Source organism: Tiliqua scincoides, chromosome 1 (genome assembly GCF_035046505.1).
Source record: "Tiliqua scincoides isolate rTilSci1 chromosome 1, rTilSci1.hap2, whole genome shotgun sequence".
Lineage (NCBI taxonomy): Eukaryota > Metazoa > Chordata > Lepidosauria > Squamata > Scincidae > Tiliqua > Tiliqua scincoides.
This window is the reverse complement of record NC_089821.1, coordinates 3,411,936-3,430,751: the sequence shown is the minus strand read 5'-3', so window position 1 is coordinate 3,430,751 and position 18,816 is coordinate 3,411,936. Positions and strand designations below refer to the sequence as shown.

At 47.8% G+C, this 18,816-nt stretch overlaps 1 protein-coding gene and 1 pseudogene across 1 annotated transcript in view; one reads left to right on the top strand and one right to left on the bottom strand.

Annotated features, from left to right (window-relative positions):
• The window catches only part of NPAS3 (neuronal PAS domain protein 3), an 847,937-nt gene that overhangs the window by 446,680 nt on the left and 382,441 nt on the right, over nucleotides 1–18,816 (top strand). The window lies entirely within an intron of this gene.
• On the bottom strand, nucleotides 16,131–16,252 carry LOC136638251 (5S ribosomal RNA; annotated as a pseudogene).

Here is an 18,816-nt window from a genome sequence, read left to right as displayed (position 1 = left end):
GTTTTTTTGGTTTTTTTGTTTTTTTGTTTTTTTTTTTGCAGTATTCGCTCCATAAGACGCACACACTTCCCCCCCACTTTTTGGGGGTGAAAAAGTGCGTCTTATGGAGCGAAAAATACGGTAGTGAAAACTTGAAAGAGGGGAAACAGAGTGAAGTGTGATCCATAATCAGGATCAAGGAGGGAAAGTCAATTTCCTTATAGAACAATTTCAGGGGAAAATGAAACTAAAAGAAAACCTAAAATTTTAATATCCACAGAATCTACCAAAAGGTCTGTATTCGTAGATATATTAATACAGTTGACCTGCACCTTTCGTGTGATTGACCTGCACAAATTCAAGTGTATGTGCTCGCCCCCCCCTCCAGAAAACAGTTTAATTGGTGTAGATGATTCTGCTCCCTATTTGATTTAGGACGCAATTCTACATTGGAGATAGGCCAGCACAGACCCCATGCGCCAGCCTACAAGTTTTGCAAATGTGCCATAAAGCATGTTTCAAAACTACTCTTGAGCCAGCTAGACGGGTGAAAGGATGTGCACCCGCCAGCACTGGATCCAGCCCTGAATGGGGTAGGTTTGCACTACCTGGGGCAAGCAGTTCAGGTCTGCCAGAGTCCAATAAGGGGTCCGCATCAGTGCGCAGTCCCCCTTTGGCAGCCCTGCAACATTTCTGGATGCACAACAATGACATCATATGTCATCACCAGTCTTGTGGAACCACCAAGCTCAGAGCTGCACAGAGCTCAGCTTCCCAGGCCTTTGAGCTGTGCAGCCTAAAGGAACGCTGCCAAGGACAGAGTTCGAGAAGCTCAGAAAAGGTCTTAAGGGTATTAAATCCCTTTAACGTAGCGCAGGGGAACCTCAGCTGTTCCAAGCACTGTTCCTACGTCAAGAACAAGGGACGGAGCTCTGGTTACAATAACCTGGCTGCTTGCTAGCTGTACAAATCTGGAGCCTCAGGCATAGCCACAGTGCCCAAGCAAGGTAGTATTTCCAGCGCAGTGAAGAACAGAAAAGCAATGCCAGATGAACCACAATGCAGAATCCCAAAAAATCCCCTCAGGATAATATAAGCAGAGTATATGTATTAACACACATACCATTAAAAACGGCAATGTGGCCAATTTTATCTTATTGTGAATTAAACATTTCAACATTGTCTGAATGTATTTGAGCTGGCAAAGAAGGCTCAACATCCCAGTGTGTTCCGTGGATGTACAGCTGTGTATTTTCTTCTAGGTTTTGAGATATTCCTTGAGATACTCATAATCAGATAATGTTGGTTGTGTCGCCAGGCTGCAGTGGTATATGGAGGTGTTTTCGCACCCAGGGCCCATCAATTTTTGGCGCCCCCCCCATACGACAAAATCAGAATTGTTTGATTGATTACGAGCAGACCCAAAGGTTAGCATGCAAGGGGGGCAGTCGTAGTTTGCCTTCTCAGACCCTTCAACTGGCTGGGCTGTGAGCCTGCTCTTCCCTCAACACCTGGGGGCTCCTTTCTCACACCCCTCAATTTTTTTCTACCCTCCACACCCCTGGGATGCACCTTTGCTCCCTAGAGGAAGGGCATTCAACAGAGAGGCTGGAGTCCCAACAAAATTTGGTGGCAGAGACAAAGGAAGGGCTGGAGCAAGAAGTGGCTTCCCCACGCATCTCTCGCCCACCCCCAATTTGCACTTCTAAGAACCCTCCAAGTGCCTGCCAGCTTGGAGGAAGGATCCAAGTCTTTGCAGAGGATCCAAGTCTTGCCTCTGCAACTCCCAGGCGGGGGGGGGGTTCATTTCCTCCAGCCAGGCATCCTCTCTCTTCCTCCTCCCTGACGCAGCCCCCAGCGACTGGAACAGACCCTGCGGGCTTCTCTTGGGGCTGATCTTCTCCTCTCCCCCAGGCTGCCACTGGCCAACTCAGTCCACAGCTCTGAAGAGGCAGGCTGAAGCTGTGGCGAACCTGGCCTGCTCCTGCTCGCCCCTCAGCCCCCAAGCCGAGGAGGCTGTGTTCATCACTGCTGCTGCCTCTCTAAAAGGGGGGGGGCAGCAAAAATGTTCCCCCTCCCTTTGGAGAGGTGACAGCAGTGGCAAACACAGTCCCTGGCTGCTCTCTGCCTCTTGCTCTCCCCCTGCAGCAGCCTCCCCACCTCCAAGCACATGTAACTGCCACTGCCTCCAGTCCAGAACCAGCTTTGTGTTCTTCAGCCCCAGCCACGCCTGCTGGAATGGAGGAGAGAGGCAGCTTTCGCTGGAACCATGCAGAGAAGAAGCCCGCCCACCCTCCTTACCCCACCCAGAATTGAAGACGAGCACACCAATCAGCTGCAAAGCAGTTGAGGAGGTGAAAGGAGGAGGAAGGGGGATGCCATGAGAGGCCGCGCTGCCGGAAGGTGGGCTCTCGCAGCACCCCCTTCACCTCGTCACAGCTGTGATCGGTGGCCAGTGCTGCACTCCCCCACCTTGACAACTTCAGAACCTTGCAGGTAGTGGCTGCAGCCAGTGCTCGGGAACTGTCAGGGTTGCCACTGCCATATTGGGGGGTGTACTCTGTTTCTTCCTGTGTTTGGTGCCCAGGGCCCCCTGGCCCCCCCATTTGTACACCATTGTTTCCAGCTTTATTACAGCATATTGTGTTGTGGTAGGGTGTAGGAGTTTCTAGCAGAGCGAAAAAACAAACGGCAGCGCAGCAGAAACTCGAGGCTAACGTCCAAGGCAATCCCTTAGGAGGCAAAGAAGTACTCGACACAAAAGTTAGTTTCCATCACCAAGGTATATTATTTACAAGGGTATTTACCATAACATGGTCAAACATACAGCAACACACATATGCAGCATCCTGATTCCTATGCCCCCTAACACCCAATTGAGCGTTTGTCAGCAGCCTTGTTTTATGCACAAGGCACGCCCACAATCAGGTGCACAGAGTTAGCAATCAGTAACAGCTGCTACTTGCTACTTGCTACAGACAGACTATTCACACATAGTGCTTGTCACATTTCCTCCTGTGCACAGGACCTGAGTGATTTCCTGGGTTCAGACCTCAACAATTTCCATTTCTCCTTATTATCTGGAGGATTTTAAAAATACGTGTTACCATTGCCACAGCTGCCTGCTTGTGCATGCCAGTCTTGCATTGTATGCAGTCCCCTAAGGCCACAATGACAATTATTTCATAGGTCTAGTGATGAAAGACAGAGAAAGGGGATGACACCCTCCCCTTACAGAACCCACATCAGACAAGGGTAGTTTTCTACCCTTCTAATTTTCTTAGAATAGACAAATGAAAATATTTCTTTACTCAGCGTGTAGTTGGTCTGTGGAACTCCTTGCCACAGGATGTGGTGATGGCATCTGGCCTGGTTGCCTTTAAAAGGGGATTGGACAAATTTCTGGAGGAAAAATGCATCATGGGTTACAAGCCATGATGTGTATGTGCAACCTTCTGATTTTAGAAATGGGCTATGTCAGATGTACAGCCAAACAGCCACCGGGTAGATGGGACTCGTCAGCCTAGGAAGGCAGCTCATCTAAGAGAAGGAAACTCTGACCTCAAACCTCCACTGCCTTGTGGCTACATCCAGTTCTGGAAAAGGCTTCAGGAGTCAACCTCGAGGCAAAATCAGGAGCCGGAGTCCCTTAGGCAGTTCATGGCTGAACACAGTCACGTTCTGGCAACTCCTGCGACGCCGCTGGAACCAACCGTATTGGCTTCTGCCTTTCCATTGGACCATTCCAGCGGCGTGGAGAGGGGGGATTTGCTGCATGGGTAACAGCCTATCCTCCATACCTTCTTTACCCAGGCTTCGCGCACTGGAGAGGACACTCCAACTTCGCCATACGGCGTCGGCACAACACGGGAAGCAGCAGTTTACCGGTTATAAGTCTTTGCTCGATTGGCGTAGAGCATGACGCCAGGGGCTGCTTCCGACGGTGGGAGAGATCATTGCATCTCATTGGGCAGCTACCGCCCGCCTTAAGCTGGGCAGTCCCCAGCCAGTAAGGTGTTGCCTCGCCACGGTCCGTTAACCTCATGGGGTGCGTGGGGTTTAGGGTGAAAACCGACAAGCGGATCGACAACTCTGCACCATGCAACAGAAAACAGAAAACTACTGCCCTAAAGCTGGGCACCTGGAACGTTAGGACAATGACACCTGGCTTCTCTGATGACCTGCAAGAAATAGACGACGCACGCAAAACAGCTGTCATCGACATGGAGCTGAGCAGACTGCAGATGGACATCGTCGCCCTTCAAGAGACTAGGCTGCCAGATTCCGGATCTGTCAAGGAGAGAAATTTCTCATTTTTCTGGCAGGGAAAACCACCAAACGAAACCAGGGAACATGGCGTTGGCTTTGCGGTCAGAAATACCCTGCTGAAATCCATCATCCCACCTACTGTGGGAAGTGAAAGAATTTTGTCCCTGCAGCTCCAGTCATCAGCAGGACCTATCACTCTCATCAGTGCTTATGCACCGACTCTGTCGTCTCCAGCAGAAGCCAAAGACAAATTCTATGATGACCTGGCCACCACTGTCAAGAAAATCCCTGTAAAAGAGCCATTGTTCATCCTCGGCGATTTCAATGCTAGAGTTGGTGCTGATAACAGTTCATGGCCCACTTGCTTAGGTCAGTTTGGCACTGGGAGGATGAACGAAAATGGCCAACGCCTGCTAGAGTTTTGCTGTCATCACGGTCTCTGTGTCAGCAACACATTCTTCAACACAAAGCCCCAACATAGAGTCTCTTGGAGACATCCAAGATCAAAGCACTGGCACCAGCTCGACCTGATCCTCACCAGACGCTCCAGCCTTCCCAGCATCAAGATCACACGCAGTTATCATGGTGCTGCCTGCGACACTGACCACTCCCTGGTGTGCAGCAGAGTGAAACTGCAAACAAAGCGACTGTATCACACGAAAAAGGAAGGAAGACCTCGCATTGATACCAGCAAGACCCGGGATCAGAGAAAAGTGGAGGAATTTGCACAAGCGCTTGAGGAATCTCTTCCAGGCCCGGCCGACGCAAACGCATCCAACAGATGGGAACATTTCAAGAATACCGTTTACAACACCGCCTTGTCCATATTCGGCAAGAAGACCAACAAGGCGGCAGACTGGTTTGAAGCCCACTCTGAGGAGTTGACACCAGTCATTGAGGAAAAGAGGAGAGCTCAAGCAGCATACAAGGCCTGTCCCAGTGAGCGCAACCTGCAGGTCCTCCGAACTGCTCGCAGCAAAGTCCAACAGACTGCCAGGAGATGTGCTAACGACTACTGGCTCCAGCTCTGTTCCGAGATACAGATAGCAGCTGAAACGGGCAACATCAAGGGGATGTATGATGGTATCAAGCAGGCCCTAGGTCCAACACAGAAGAAAATTGCCCCTCTGAAGTCTGCCACAGGCGAGGTCATCCAGGATCGGGCGCAGCAGATGGAACGCTGGGTGCAGCACTACTCTGAGCTATATTCCAGAGAAAATGTAGTCACCGAAGAAGCACTGAACAACATTGAGTGCCTGCCTGTGCTGGAAGAGCTTGACAGTGAACCAACCCTAGAAGAACTTCACGTGGCCCTGGACTCCCTTGCCTTTGGCAAGGCACCTGGAAAAGACAGCATCCCTGCTGAAGTCCTAAAATGCTGCAAAGAGATCATCGTCACTGAGCTGCATGAAATCCTCTGTCTCTGCTGGAGAGAAGGTGGAGTACCTCAAGACATGAGGGATGCAAACATCATCACGCTGTACAAGAACAAAGGTGACAGGGGTGACTGCAACAACTACCGCGGCATCTCTCTCCTTAGCGTTGTAGGAAAGCTGTTTGCCCGAGTTGTACTAAAGAGGCTCCAGGTACTTGCAGAGAGCGTCTATCCAGAATCGCAGTGTGGATTCCGAGCCAACAGGTCCACCACCGATATGGTATTCTCCCTTAGACAACTGCAGGAGAAATGCAGGGAACAACGACAGCCACTCTTTATAGCCTTCATAGATCTCACAAAGGCTTTCGACCTGGTCAGCAGGGATGGCCTCTTCAAGATTCTCCCCAAGATTGGATGTCCACCCAGGCTCCTCAGCATCATCAGATCTTTCCACAAGGACATGAAGGGCACTGTTGTCTTCGATGGCTCCACATCAGACCCTTTTGACATCCGAAGCGGAGTGAAGCAGGGCTGTGTTCTTGCACCAACCTTGTTTGGGATTTTCTTCGCTGTCCTGCTGAAGCAGGCCTTTGGAACTGCAACAGAAGGCATCTATCTCCGGACCAGATCAGACGGAAAGCTCTTCAACCTCTCCAGACTGAGAGCAAAATCCAAAGTCCAGCTGAAATGTCTGCGTGACTTCCTCTTTGCCGACGATGCAGCTGTCACTACCCACTCTGCCAAAGATCTCCAGCAGCTCATGGATCGTTTTAGCAAGGCCTGCCAAGATTTTGGACTGACAATCAGCCTGAAGAAAACACAGGTCATGGTTCAGGATGTGGTCTCACCTCCCTGCATTACAATCTCTGAGCATGAACTGGAGGTTGTCCATGACTTTGTGTACCTTGGCTCAACGATTTCCGACACTCATTCTCTCGATACCGAGCTAAACAAGCGCATCGGTAAAGCAGCTACCACGTTTTCCAGACTCACAAAGAGAGTCTGGTCCAACAAGAAGCTGACGGAACATACCAAGATCCAGGTCTACAGAGCTTGCGTCCTGAGTACACTTCTGTACTGCAGCGAGTCATGGACTCTTCCCTCACAACAGGAGAGGAAACTGAGCGCTTTCCACATGCGCTGCCTTCGACGCATCCTCGGCATCACCTGGCAGGACAAAGTTCCAAACAACACAGTCCTGGAACGTGCTGGAATCCCTAGCGTGTATTCACTGCTGAAACAGAGACGCCTGCGTTGGCTTGGTCATGTCGTGAGAATGGATGATGGCCGGATCCCAAAGGATCTCCTCTATGGAGAACTCGTGCAAGGAAAGCGCCCTACAGGTAGACCACAGCTGCGATACAAGGACATCTGCAAGAGGGATCTGAAGGCCTTAGGGATGGACCTCAACAAGTGGGAAACCCTGGCCTCTGAGCGGCCCGCTTGGAGGCAGGCTGTGCAGCATGGCCTTTCCCAGTTTGAAGAGACACTTTGCCAACAGTCTGAGGCTAAGAGGCAAAGAAGGAAGGCCCATAGTCAGGGAGACAGACCAGGGACAGACTGCACTTGCTCCCGGTGTGGAAGGGATTGTCACTCCCGGATTGGCCTTTTCAGCCATACTAGACGCTGTGCCAGAACCACCATTCAGAGCGCGATACCATAGTCTTTCGAGACTGAAGGTTGCCAATACTATACAATACTATGTCAGATGCAAGGGAGGGCAGCAGGATGAGGTCTCTTGTTAACAGGTGTGCTTCCTGGGGCATTTGGTGGGCCGCTGTGAGATACAGGAAGCTGGACTAGATGGGCCTATGGCCTGGTCCAGTGGGGCTGTTCTTAACTACAATTCCCAGGAAGCCTTGCAGGTCTCTTGTTATCTGGTGTGCTCCCTGGGGCATTTAGTGGGCCGCTGTGAGATACAGGAAGCTGGACTAGATGGGCCTATGGCCTGACCCAGTGGGGCTCTTCTTATGTTCTTAACTACAATTCCCAGGAAGCCTTGCAGGTCTCTTGTCATCTGGTGTGCTCCCTGGGGCATTTGGTGGGCCGCTGTGAGATACAGGAAGCTGGACTAGATGGGCCTATGGCCTGGTCCAGTGGGGCTGTTCTTATGTTCTTAACTACAATTCCCAGAATGCCTTGCAGGTCTCTTGTTGTCTGGTGTGCTCCCTGGGGCATTTGGTGGGCCGCTGTGAGATACAGGAAGCTGGACTAGATGGGCCTATGGCCTGGTCCAGTGGGGCTGTTCTTATGTTCTTAACTACAATTCCCAGAATGCCTTGCAGGTCTCTTGTTGTCTGGTGTGCTCCCTGGGGCACTGGGTGGGCCGCTGTGAGATACAGGAAGCTGGACTAGATGGGCCTATGGCCTGCTCCAGTGGGGCTGTTCTTATGTTCTTAAGGGTAGCCAACCCCAATTTAACAGAGAGCTGATGAGAACTTCATTTTGTAGTTACAGCCAAAGTCATGAGGTTGTAGGCCATCTGCCAATAACCTCAATTTCATGAAAACTATAAACTGGATTATAGTCACCAGGGCTTTTTTTCTAATGGAACGCGGGGGGATGGAGTTCCGGCACCTTTTTGCAGGGGCCCCTCCCCTTCGGAGGCATTCCAGGAGGGGGGAGCAAAACAGAGGCATTTGCTGGGTAGGTGCAGGGGGGTGCAGGGTGGGTGGGCGCCTGGCTCCTGCCTGACCGCACAACGACCCCCTCCTGCCCCATCTTTAAGCTCTTGCCTGAGCCCAGCCCGCCTCCCCTCCCCTGCGCTCTGCTTCCCTGCACAGCTTCCAAGGGCGGGCGGAGGAGGGTGGAGGGCATGAGGGACACGCGCCGAGGAGGAGGATGGACAGCCAGCCAGGGAGATGGGCTGCGGCACCCACGGAACGCCCAGGTACTGGCTTGGCGGAGGAGGAGGGGAAGGAAGCTGGCTGGTACAGCCCCTGTGCCAATCTGCAGTACGAGCCTAGGTGTGTCTACTCAGAAGTAAGTCTCATTGTGCTCAATGGGGCTTGTTCCTGGGAAAGGGTGCATAGCCTTGCAGCCTGAGAGCCCAAGCCTATGCATGTCTACTCAGAAGTAAGTTCCATTGTGTTCAATGGGGCTTACTCCCGGGAAAGTGTCATAGCCTTGCAGCCTGAGTAGACAGGCAGAGGAGGGGCTCTGAGGCTGCAGTCCTCTCCACACCTTCCTGGGAGTGAGCCCCACTGCCTCTACTGGGACTGACTTCTGAGTAGACAGGCACAGGATTGGGCCCTGAGGCTGCCATCCTATCCACACTAAGCCCCATTCACTATAATGGAACTTACTTCTGAGTAGACAGGCACAGGATTGGACTCTAAGGCTGCCATCCTATCCACAGTAAGCCCCATTCACTAAAGTGGACTTTTGAGTAGACATGCATAGGATTGGGCTCTTAGGCTGCAATCCTAGGCACTTTCCTGGGAGTAAGCTCCATTGACTAGAACAAGACTTACTTCAGAGTAGACATACCTAGGATTGGGCTCTTAATCCTGGCAGAGATATGTATCTGCACCCATTTTCACATGCTAAGGGCAGGTGAAAAGGGATTCTACGTGTGTACAATGTGCTGTCCAGCCTTGCCAGAGATCCTCCTCATCCTTCCCCCACAGGCATGCCCTCTGCCAGCCAACATTTGCAGCTTCTCTCCAGCAATGCACAGCAGCTGCTCAGGGCAGCAGAGAACATGCAATTGCATGCCAAGCGCCTTCCCAAAGACACAGAGTATTCTGATACCTGAATTAAACCATATTTAATTGCTTGTTTGCAAACGTAGCTGTTTCTATGTGCACCTAAGGACCCTTCTCATGTAAGAATTCCTTTTTTGTACTTACTCCCACAGTTGCTTAGAGTAATTTTACTACATGGAACTCACGTAAGCCATTTTTTGGAATCCATTCACTGCTTCCTCTCCTCGAAGTAGTGCCATACTACACGCTACAAGTGCACCTGTACAGTATTTTTCCCCATGTGTAGAAAAAGTAGCTAGGGGGAAGGGGATGTGGAGATTGACAGCCCAATCCTATGCATGTCTACTCAGAAGTAAGTTCATCTTTAGGGGGGAAGCACATAAAAAAGATTTTATTTCTCCAATAAAAAATGGTTTAAAAATAAATAAATAAATAAATAAAAGATTAACAAGTTGTGAGTTCCTGCACCTTTTATTTTACAAAAAAAGCACTGATAGTCACCAATAACTAAACAAAACAACCAAGAAAACCCACCGGAGGGTTTAATGCCCCCATCACTTGTCTTCAATGAGGTATCAGACATTTAGTGGAGAAGTAAAAAGCAAACCAAAAATGGGAGGTGGGTTAAAAAAAAGAAAAAAGCAACACTTCCTAATGAGCATAGTTCAGAGGGCCAGTCCATTCCAACAGCAAGGGCCTGTGATTCCTCATTTAGTCTTAAAACATGCTTCAGTGATGTTTAATATACATCTGCACATTAAGGAGAATGAGGAAGAGACACTGGAAATATTCACCCAGCTCAAAATTAACCACAAGGGATTTCTGCTGGTTCATTTGGTACTCAGATCTTCTAAACTGTCCCCTTGCTGGTCACTGAACTGTCTTTTTATGGGAGCAACAGCTCCTTTTCATTATTTACATTCAGCTTCAAAATGACCAAATTGTTCTGCAGGCTTGCGCTGATCTGTAAACGAGCATGCATTTTTCAGAGGCCATGTTTAAGTGTTCTTGAGGCCTGCCTCATATTTCTGTGCATGTGCAGTCAGAAATAGCTCTCACTGAATCCAGGTTGACTTACTCCCAGGTAAGGGTGTGCAGGTTACAGCCTCAGCCTGCGCAAATGTTTTAATAATTCTATGACGAAGTAAACTAGAATTTATCAAGTTCCAGAGTGCGCAGGTGGCTGTGGTGCTCTTTGAGCCACAGAGTCCTTCTCTGTGTATGCAAGTGCTTAAGGTGCTGAAGTAATGAAATAAAAATGTGGCAGGACAGGACTGTGGCAGATTCTCATGGAATTCACTTGTACATGCTTGTTATTATTTAAATATACTTGCCACTTTTTGGCCAAAACCCCTAAAATGGCCTACAATTACACTTTAAAAATAGACATAAATAAAACAATGTTCTAGCACAGGGGCGTCCAAAGTTTTTGGCAGGAGGGCCACATCGTCTCTCTGACACTGTGTCGGGGGCCGGGGGAAAAAAAGAATTTTTACATTTAAAATTTGAATAAATTTACATAAGTTTACATAGAGTGCATTGCAATTGTCTAAATGGGATGCACCAAAGCATGTCTGAACAGTGGCCAGATCTGCTTTCTCTAGAGAACTGTGCAGATTGTGTCTCAGTCCATGCTTTGCAAAGGTGCTCCTGGCTACAACTGATACATTCAAGAGTAGAGCTGGATGTTGATGTACCATGTTTGATAGTATTGAAAACCTCTGAGACAGGGGTGCTCACACTTTTTTGGCTCGAGAGCTACTTTGAAACCCAGCAAGGCCCGGAGATCTACCAGAGTTTTTTTTACAATGTTCGCGCCATCATAACATATAACATTTATGTGTACAATGTATGTTGGTGTATCTTGAGCCCCACTGAGTATAACAGGACTTACTCCTGAGTAGACATGCCTAGGATTAGGCTGTGAGGCTGCAATCCTAGCCACACTTACCTGGGAGTAAGCCCCATTGAGTACAATGGGCCTTACTCCCAGCGTTTCCTCCCAGAGGCACCTGAAAGGGGGGGGTCGGCACTCCGCGATCTACTCATTTTGCCTCACGATCTATTGGTAGATCGCGATCCACCTATTGAGCACCCTTGCTGTGAGAGGTCCGGCAGAACCAGCTGGCTCACATTTTGCCCATGCTGTCTCGCTCCCAATGTGGGTAACCAGAGCAGTCTCCAACTAAAATGCAGACTGGAAACCTTACTGGTCAAGCTCTAGGGAAACTGGGGCACACAATGTTTTTGTCAAATCACTTCCCCAGAAAAGAAACCACCTATCGTGTGATCACAGTCCCACCATATCACTGGACAAGGCAAAAAGAACTTGCACTGGACAGCATGCTGCAGGTGACCAGATTTAAATACTGGTTCCCCACATTAAAGGAGATTATGAATGTTTTCACCCAATTTGTGAATCTTCCTAAACATGGGGGGGGGGGTCTGTTTTTTTGAGTGGGTCTCTTACAAGGGATACTTCCATTTCGGTTCAAATTTAGGCAAACATTGAAATGAATTTGACATTAATATTGTGATCCTCTGCTTGTTGCTACAATGTTAATTTGGGATATAAACTGGTTTGTGTAGCGGAGAATACAGGAGCAGTACATTTTGGTTTTGGCTTTTGCTCTCAATTCATAAATGTCCTAGAAGCTCATGTCAAAGGAAGTTGTTTTATTGGCTAATGAATGCAGGAGAGTTCAGCAGTGTGTGAAACGAAAATGCTAATATTTCAACAAAATTTTTCAACGAAAGCCTATTTCATGATAAAGACTTCATAATGTTTGTGTTTATCACTGCTATCAGAAACAAAATGAATGGATGTGATGGTTCCCAATACATTTCCTTGCTTTTAAACAAAGATGACAGGCAGAAAGTAACTGCCAAGTAACTTCTCTAAGTGTTTGTATTAATGGTTGGTTTTAAATTTAGCTAATTATACAGACAAGGGGGCATTTTTCTTTGCCCTAATTATTTTTGTCCCATGATAAAGGTTGGGTGGGTTGGTTGGTTGGGTGGTGGCGGTTGCTGTTTGCATTTTTCCGCTTAAAAGACATGTTTTCCTCTGCTTCAGATGTGTAGTTATAGCATTTATGCATTCAACTTCTTTATCAAGTGATGCTTTTTTTTTTCTGCTGTAGCCTGACAGCCACTAATAATAACACATGAGGACAGTCAGACAAAATGAAGACAAATGCTGCTTGTCGCAGCAGAATCATAATGTCTTCAGACTCGGTAAAGACAGTCTAACTGTATGTGGATACTCTTTATAGTTTATTGAGACCTGTGGTTTTTTCCTGGGTTGGTTCCCTTCCTTAAAGGAAAAGAAAAAAAGGAAAAAGCACAAGCACAGTGTAGAAATACATTAAGGCAACATATGGGCCTGTTAGTTAGCCAAAACAATGAGGAACCATGGAGAATAGAGACTGCAAGGCACAGATGGATACGGTAAAAAATTCATGAGTAGCATAACAGATCTAAAAAGTAGATTTTTAGTCACTGTTCAAGTGGGAAAGCACAGTGTATACATAAGTGCGCTTCAGGAGACTTTAAAAATAAACATAATATGAAACATGGCAAGTTAGAGCTAATGTATGCATTCCTCAGTATAACTCAGGTGATGTCTACTAGCAGTAGTGTTGCTAATAACAATTGTGCTTCCATTTTGCTCTCAATAAAGTCTTATCATAAGATACAGCCATATTATTTCTACTCACTCTCAGAGAACGTCACTAAGAGCCCAATTGTGAACTCGGCGCCCCAGCTTACCACCAGTGCTCACCGTCACAAACATGCCGTAAAGCGCATTTGTGAGGGTGAGTGCTGGTCGTGCTGGGTCCGCATTCGGCCACCTGGTGGTTGCCTGGAGAGGTGAGTAGGGGTGTGGGAGGAGGTGGGGAGGAGGTGTTCCAGAGCAGGGGGAGGCATGGCAGGAGGAGGGAGCGGGGTGGGAGGGGAATGGGGCCAATGGAGCTTGGCTGCATGGGGTCCAGAGGCCCGTGTTGGACTGCAAGGTCCAACAGGGGAGATTATGTGGCAGCTCAAGAGCTACCGCAGAATCAAGTAGCCCCATTGCGGGGCTACTTCCCTTACTCAGGGAAAGGGTATGAAAGTTCCCTTCTCCTGAGGAGGTGGCGGCGGCTGCCTGTGGCACGTCGGATGCTACAGCTGCTGTTTTGATGCCACAGCAGCCCTGAGTGCCAAGCAGCTCAGGATTGGGCTGCCCCTATCTGTCAAACCCCAGAAGCGTGGGGTGTCCATTTGGTGTAATCAAATGCTGTGCTAAATGACACAAGTCTGTGCTACCTTATTTTGCGGTTACTACAGAAAATGGAGCAATAATTTCTCCTCATTGCTACTTCTTGACAAAACGAGGGCCATGCGCTATATGACGTTGAACCCATTGTCGGAAATCAGGCTTAATGCAGGAGGGACCAAAAGCAGTCCTTTATTCCATACCATCACAATTGCATGCTTAGGATGAGGGAACTCTGGTTCAGGGTCTGTGTGTTTTATGTCACATGTGGTTTGGCCCAAAGCATCACTGGAATAAGCACCAACTTCTACAGTGTTAAAATGTGCCCTCAGGCTATGAAGCTGCACCCATTAAGGGCCCAATCCTATGTTCTGCGGCATGACTCTGAGTCGCCGAGCACTGTCACAAACATGTCATAAGGCAAGTTTGCCAGCCTCACCGCCAGCTCCCGTCCATGCTAGCCCTGCGCCGGCCAGTGCTGGGATAGCGCCGGGCGGTCGCCCAGCTTCTGCGGCTCGGTGGTCTCCCGGACCACCAAGCTGCGGAATGGTAGGCGGGGGCGGGGAGGAGGTGTTCCAGGGAGGGGGGAGTCTGGTGGGGGGTGGAGAGAGGGCGGGGAGGAGGCGTGATGGGGAGGTGTGATGCGAGGAGGCGGGCGGGCTGGAGTCGTGCCTGGGGGAGGGATGAGAGGCGGATCTGTGGAGCTCCGCTCTGCAGGATCCAAGGCACTCATATAGGGCTGCGTGCCCTACACATGCGTCTTTACCTTACCTAAGTGAGTAGCCCCATTGTGGGGCTGCTTACCTTACTGGGGGGAAGGGGACGAAAGTCCCCTTCTCCTGAGGCACCTCCCATGGTAGCTCAGGAGGCTCCGGATCCGGCCGCAGCCCTTCTCAGTGCCGCTAAGCCTGGGCGCCCCGGGCAGCTCAGGACTGGGCCGTAATTCTCATTCATTTGAGCGGCACCGAATTGCAGCTTGTACCTATCCATTGTTATTGTTGTGCCTTCTCCTATATGACCACATTCACTGCATCCTTATCCTACGCTTCCACATTCTGTTGCCCCCCCTTGTCCTTACAGCAGTGCTGTGAAGTAGTCAGACTGAGGATAGTGACTACCTCAGTGTCACCCAATACTATTTGTGAGTGAGGAGGAAATTGAACCTGGACCTCCCAGGTTGAAATTCAACATGTGAGCTTCTACACCTGCATGTACCACCCACCAGTGTGTGTGGGCAGGTTGGCAGCAAAAGGGGAAGGGCCTTTTCTGTGGCAGCTCCCACAGTTATGGAACTCCCTTTCTTCTGAGTGTGGATGCCCATTTAATTGCCCTCCTGGCAGGGGTTGAGGACTTATCTCTTTTGTTTGACTTTTCTGCCATTATTTGTGTTAGTTTTTGGTTTGATTAACTTTTTTTGTTTGTTTCATGATGTAGTCTGTATTTTCTGTTCTTGCTGCTGCTTTTTTAAAGATTTTAATGTGCTACTGTTGTTTTATGCCACTGGTTTTTATCAATTCTGTTTTGTATTTGCTGCTTTTTTATTGTTTGTTAATTATTGTGTTTTAAGAAATTGATTCCTTTTGTATTTTATGCCTTTCTCCTCATTATTGGGGGGTGGGAGGGTGAGATAAAAATCTGAAAAGAAAAGGAAGGGATAAATGCCTCCTCCTGCTTCTTTGTCCCAGTGACTTCTGTGTACTTTGTTAGAGTTCTGTATGCTCATTTGTACCATGGTTGCTTGTCTTGTGATGCCAGATCTGCATTAATAGAAGGTGTGATCCAGCATTCGCAATGGCTTTAAGAGAGTGGTCATTAGAAGGCTATAATTTCACCTAGGGAAGCATCCAGTTTCTGGGAACTGCGCATTGAAACACAACTGTACACAGCGGCACTACTGTCTTGTTGGATGAGTTTCTGCCCAGCAGCCACGGCATGATAACAGGAAGCCTTTTCATGCCTCCCAGTCATGCAGCCAAGACTGCACTAGCCCTTATGCACAGGCTATATCCACTGGAAATGAGCAGAAGATCCAGCTGCCCATAGTCCAGTGTGTCTATATAGCCAGGAAGATGGAGGGGGGATGACCTTGCAAAGTAGTTATGGTGCAGGGATCCCATGCCGGTGTGTGTTGAACTGTTATTATCAGAGTTGGTCTTTTGGATCCATGTCTTTAAAGTCTAAAAGAAGCAGGGAGGATGTATTTGGTAGGGCAGCTGTACTATGATGATCGGGCATCAAACACTGCATGTTGAATGGTAGATATGGCTTCTCGTTGTGTATATGTCTACCTTCTCCCCCTCCTCAGCGTCTTACACGCTTCAAGATATGAGTAGGAGGTGTGCAGAGAAGAACTAACACCTTAAAATTGTGGAAGATTCAGTGAAGAATAGAAATGGTCTTGGCTCATTTCCAAAGGACAGAATGTTTAACTGCTGGACACAGAATAGGCTTTTGTCCAGGAAGGGTGAAGGAAGAATTGGGAATGCATGCTTAAGTTTTGCTTGGTTGGTTGGCAACTTCAGTCTGGAAAGACTATGGTATAAGGCTACAGCACCCGGTATTCCCAGGCGGTCTCCCATCCAAGTACTAGCCAGGCCTGACCCTGCTTAGCTTCCAAGATCAGACGAGATCAGGTATGTGCAGGGTAACAGTTTTGCTTAAGCTTGCAAAACAATGGAGTGAATTGCACCTGAGAAACATACCTGAGGCCACAATGCTGTGCTTGTTTTTGTTCTTATACTACTTCTAACTAACAGCAACTGTTACCCTGCACATGTCTGATCTCGTCTGCTCTCGGAAGCTAAGCAGGGTCAGGCCTGGTTACTGCTAGGATGGGAGACCGCCTGGGAATACCGGGTGCTGTAGGCTTATACCATAGTCTTTCAAGACTGAAGGTTGCCAACCTGTAATTCATCGCAGTGTATGCTGGGCTAGTTATAGTCTAGTTATAGTCTGCAATTCAGGATCTAGCCAAGACCTGAAGCATCTAGCCTGAAGACCCTTCTGTTTAAACAAGCCTTCTGAGTTCATGGCCTTTTTAACATCTTTTAGTATTTTTTACAGGCCTGATTCCTCTATGATCTGCTGCTTTATGCTCTTTTTATCTGACTACTGTTTTTATGGTATCTGTTAATGTGTTTTTAATATGTTTTTTATGTTGGTTAAATTATGTTTTTAATCTGTTTTTAACATGTTGTAAGCCGCCCTGGGTTCCTTTTAGGGAGAAGGGCGGGATATAAATAAAGTTGTTTATTATTGTTGTTGTTGTTGTTCTAAGCAGTGTTGTTTTCTGGAGCTGTGCTGGTGTGATTTGCTCAAAGCCAAGAACGTTGAGATGTTTCTTCAGATTTCTAGGCACTGTTTCAAAGGCTCCAATTACAATTGGCACAATTTTGGACCTTCTCCCAGAGATGAGCCTAAGCCTTCTCCCAGCCTAAGTTCTATTCACAGTTCTTAGTATCTTGAAATCTCCTCATGATGATGATGATAGCCTATGCTATGGCTTCCTCACAAGGAAGCCACTTGAACCATTCATTAACTAGGCTCTGCCGTATCTCTGCAACTAGATGTTTTAGGGCGAAACTGATGCCATTTTTGGAATCAGCACCCTAAATTCATATAATACCATCATAAATTGGCGGGGGGGGGGGAGCTTTTTTTCCTGACCCTCAATTTCCCAGGCCTGTGTTATTATAATTATTGTTATTATTAACAACAACTGCCACAATCACCACCACCACAAACAGCAGTATAGCACCATGAACGTACACAGTGCTTAGTGTGAAAAGACAGGTCTTTGTGTAGTTTAATCTTATTGAGTCACTACTAACAATCACTGCAGATATTGTGCATATCATTTTAAATGTACTTTTATGCAGTTTTTTCTTCTCCCACTGACAATTTTTTTTAGTCAGTGAAATTTTTTTTTAGGAAAGTCATTTAAATGATGCTTTTTCTCATTGCCAATGGGCTTGATTCTGCCACAAATATTAATGCTCAGGTCCCACCAATATTAACAGGAGATAACATATGCAACTCTGTGACATAAATAGTGAGTTGTGCTCATGATAAAGTACCATAAGCAGAGCCATGAATTAAGTATTTCTTGACTGAAAAGAGTAAAAAATGAAAATGTTCATTAATCAATGCTTTTAAAAAAGGTGTTAATTTTTAAAAGATCCTTGGCATTGAAACAGACTGATAACCAAATGAGTTATTAGTTTGAAGCCCCAGAGTGTCAAACTTTGCCTAATGACAGTTTGATTGTAAAAATCACAGATGACTATTTTGAACTCCTTTTAAATTATTAAATTCCTGGATCATCCTGGGATACTAGGCAGTGATTTTTAGGCTCTCGTACAAGGAACATTTATCAGCGCATTAATATTTAGCATAACTTTGTGTAATGAGCACTGTGAATGGGGCAAGTTGGCGGATGCTTTCTCAAAAGTTCTTCCAAGAATGTTCTTCTGGGGCTCTTTCTCTGTTTGCTATATTCAGTAGTTATTTTGAGGCTTCCCTTCCTTGAAATAAACTGTTGGTTTATTTCAACTCTACGTAGCAAATGATTTCTGTGGGTCAGCACACTTTTAAACAATTCCACTCCAAATAGGGACTGCTGTAAATGAAAATGTAAGCAGTAAAATGAGCTACATTGGGTAGCTTGTTTATCTCCCTTTTGGAATCTTGATGCTGCTTGTATTTTGGGCAACCCAGTCCTACTGGGTTACGCCACTGGCAGAACAAGCATTCCACCAGCACGGACCGCCTTACAGAAATGATAAACAGCACTAACAGAGTGCGGGGGGCCTTCCCGCACACGCCAGCAGGTCCTTATGGACCTGTGGAGGCACGTAAGTAGGGAGAGGGCAAAACTAGACAGCAAAGGGGTGGGGGTGGGAAGGCCACTGTGAGATACAGGAAGCTGGACTAGATGGGCCTATGGCCTGATCCAGTGGGGCTGTTCTTATGTTCTTATACTGGGCCAGGATATCTTACTGGGCCTACTCCCGTACAATCCAGCTCGCCATCTCAGGTCATCAGAGAAGGCCTTTTTGCAAGTGCCGCCACCCAAGGAGGTTCGTGGGGCGGCAGCAAGAAATAGGGCCTTCTCGGTAGTGGCACCAATGTTATGGAACTCCCTTCCCCTTGACTTGAGAATGGCTCCCTCTCTTGAGAGTTTTCGGCAAGGCCTGAAAACACTGTTGTTTAAACAAGCCTTCTGATTT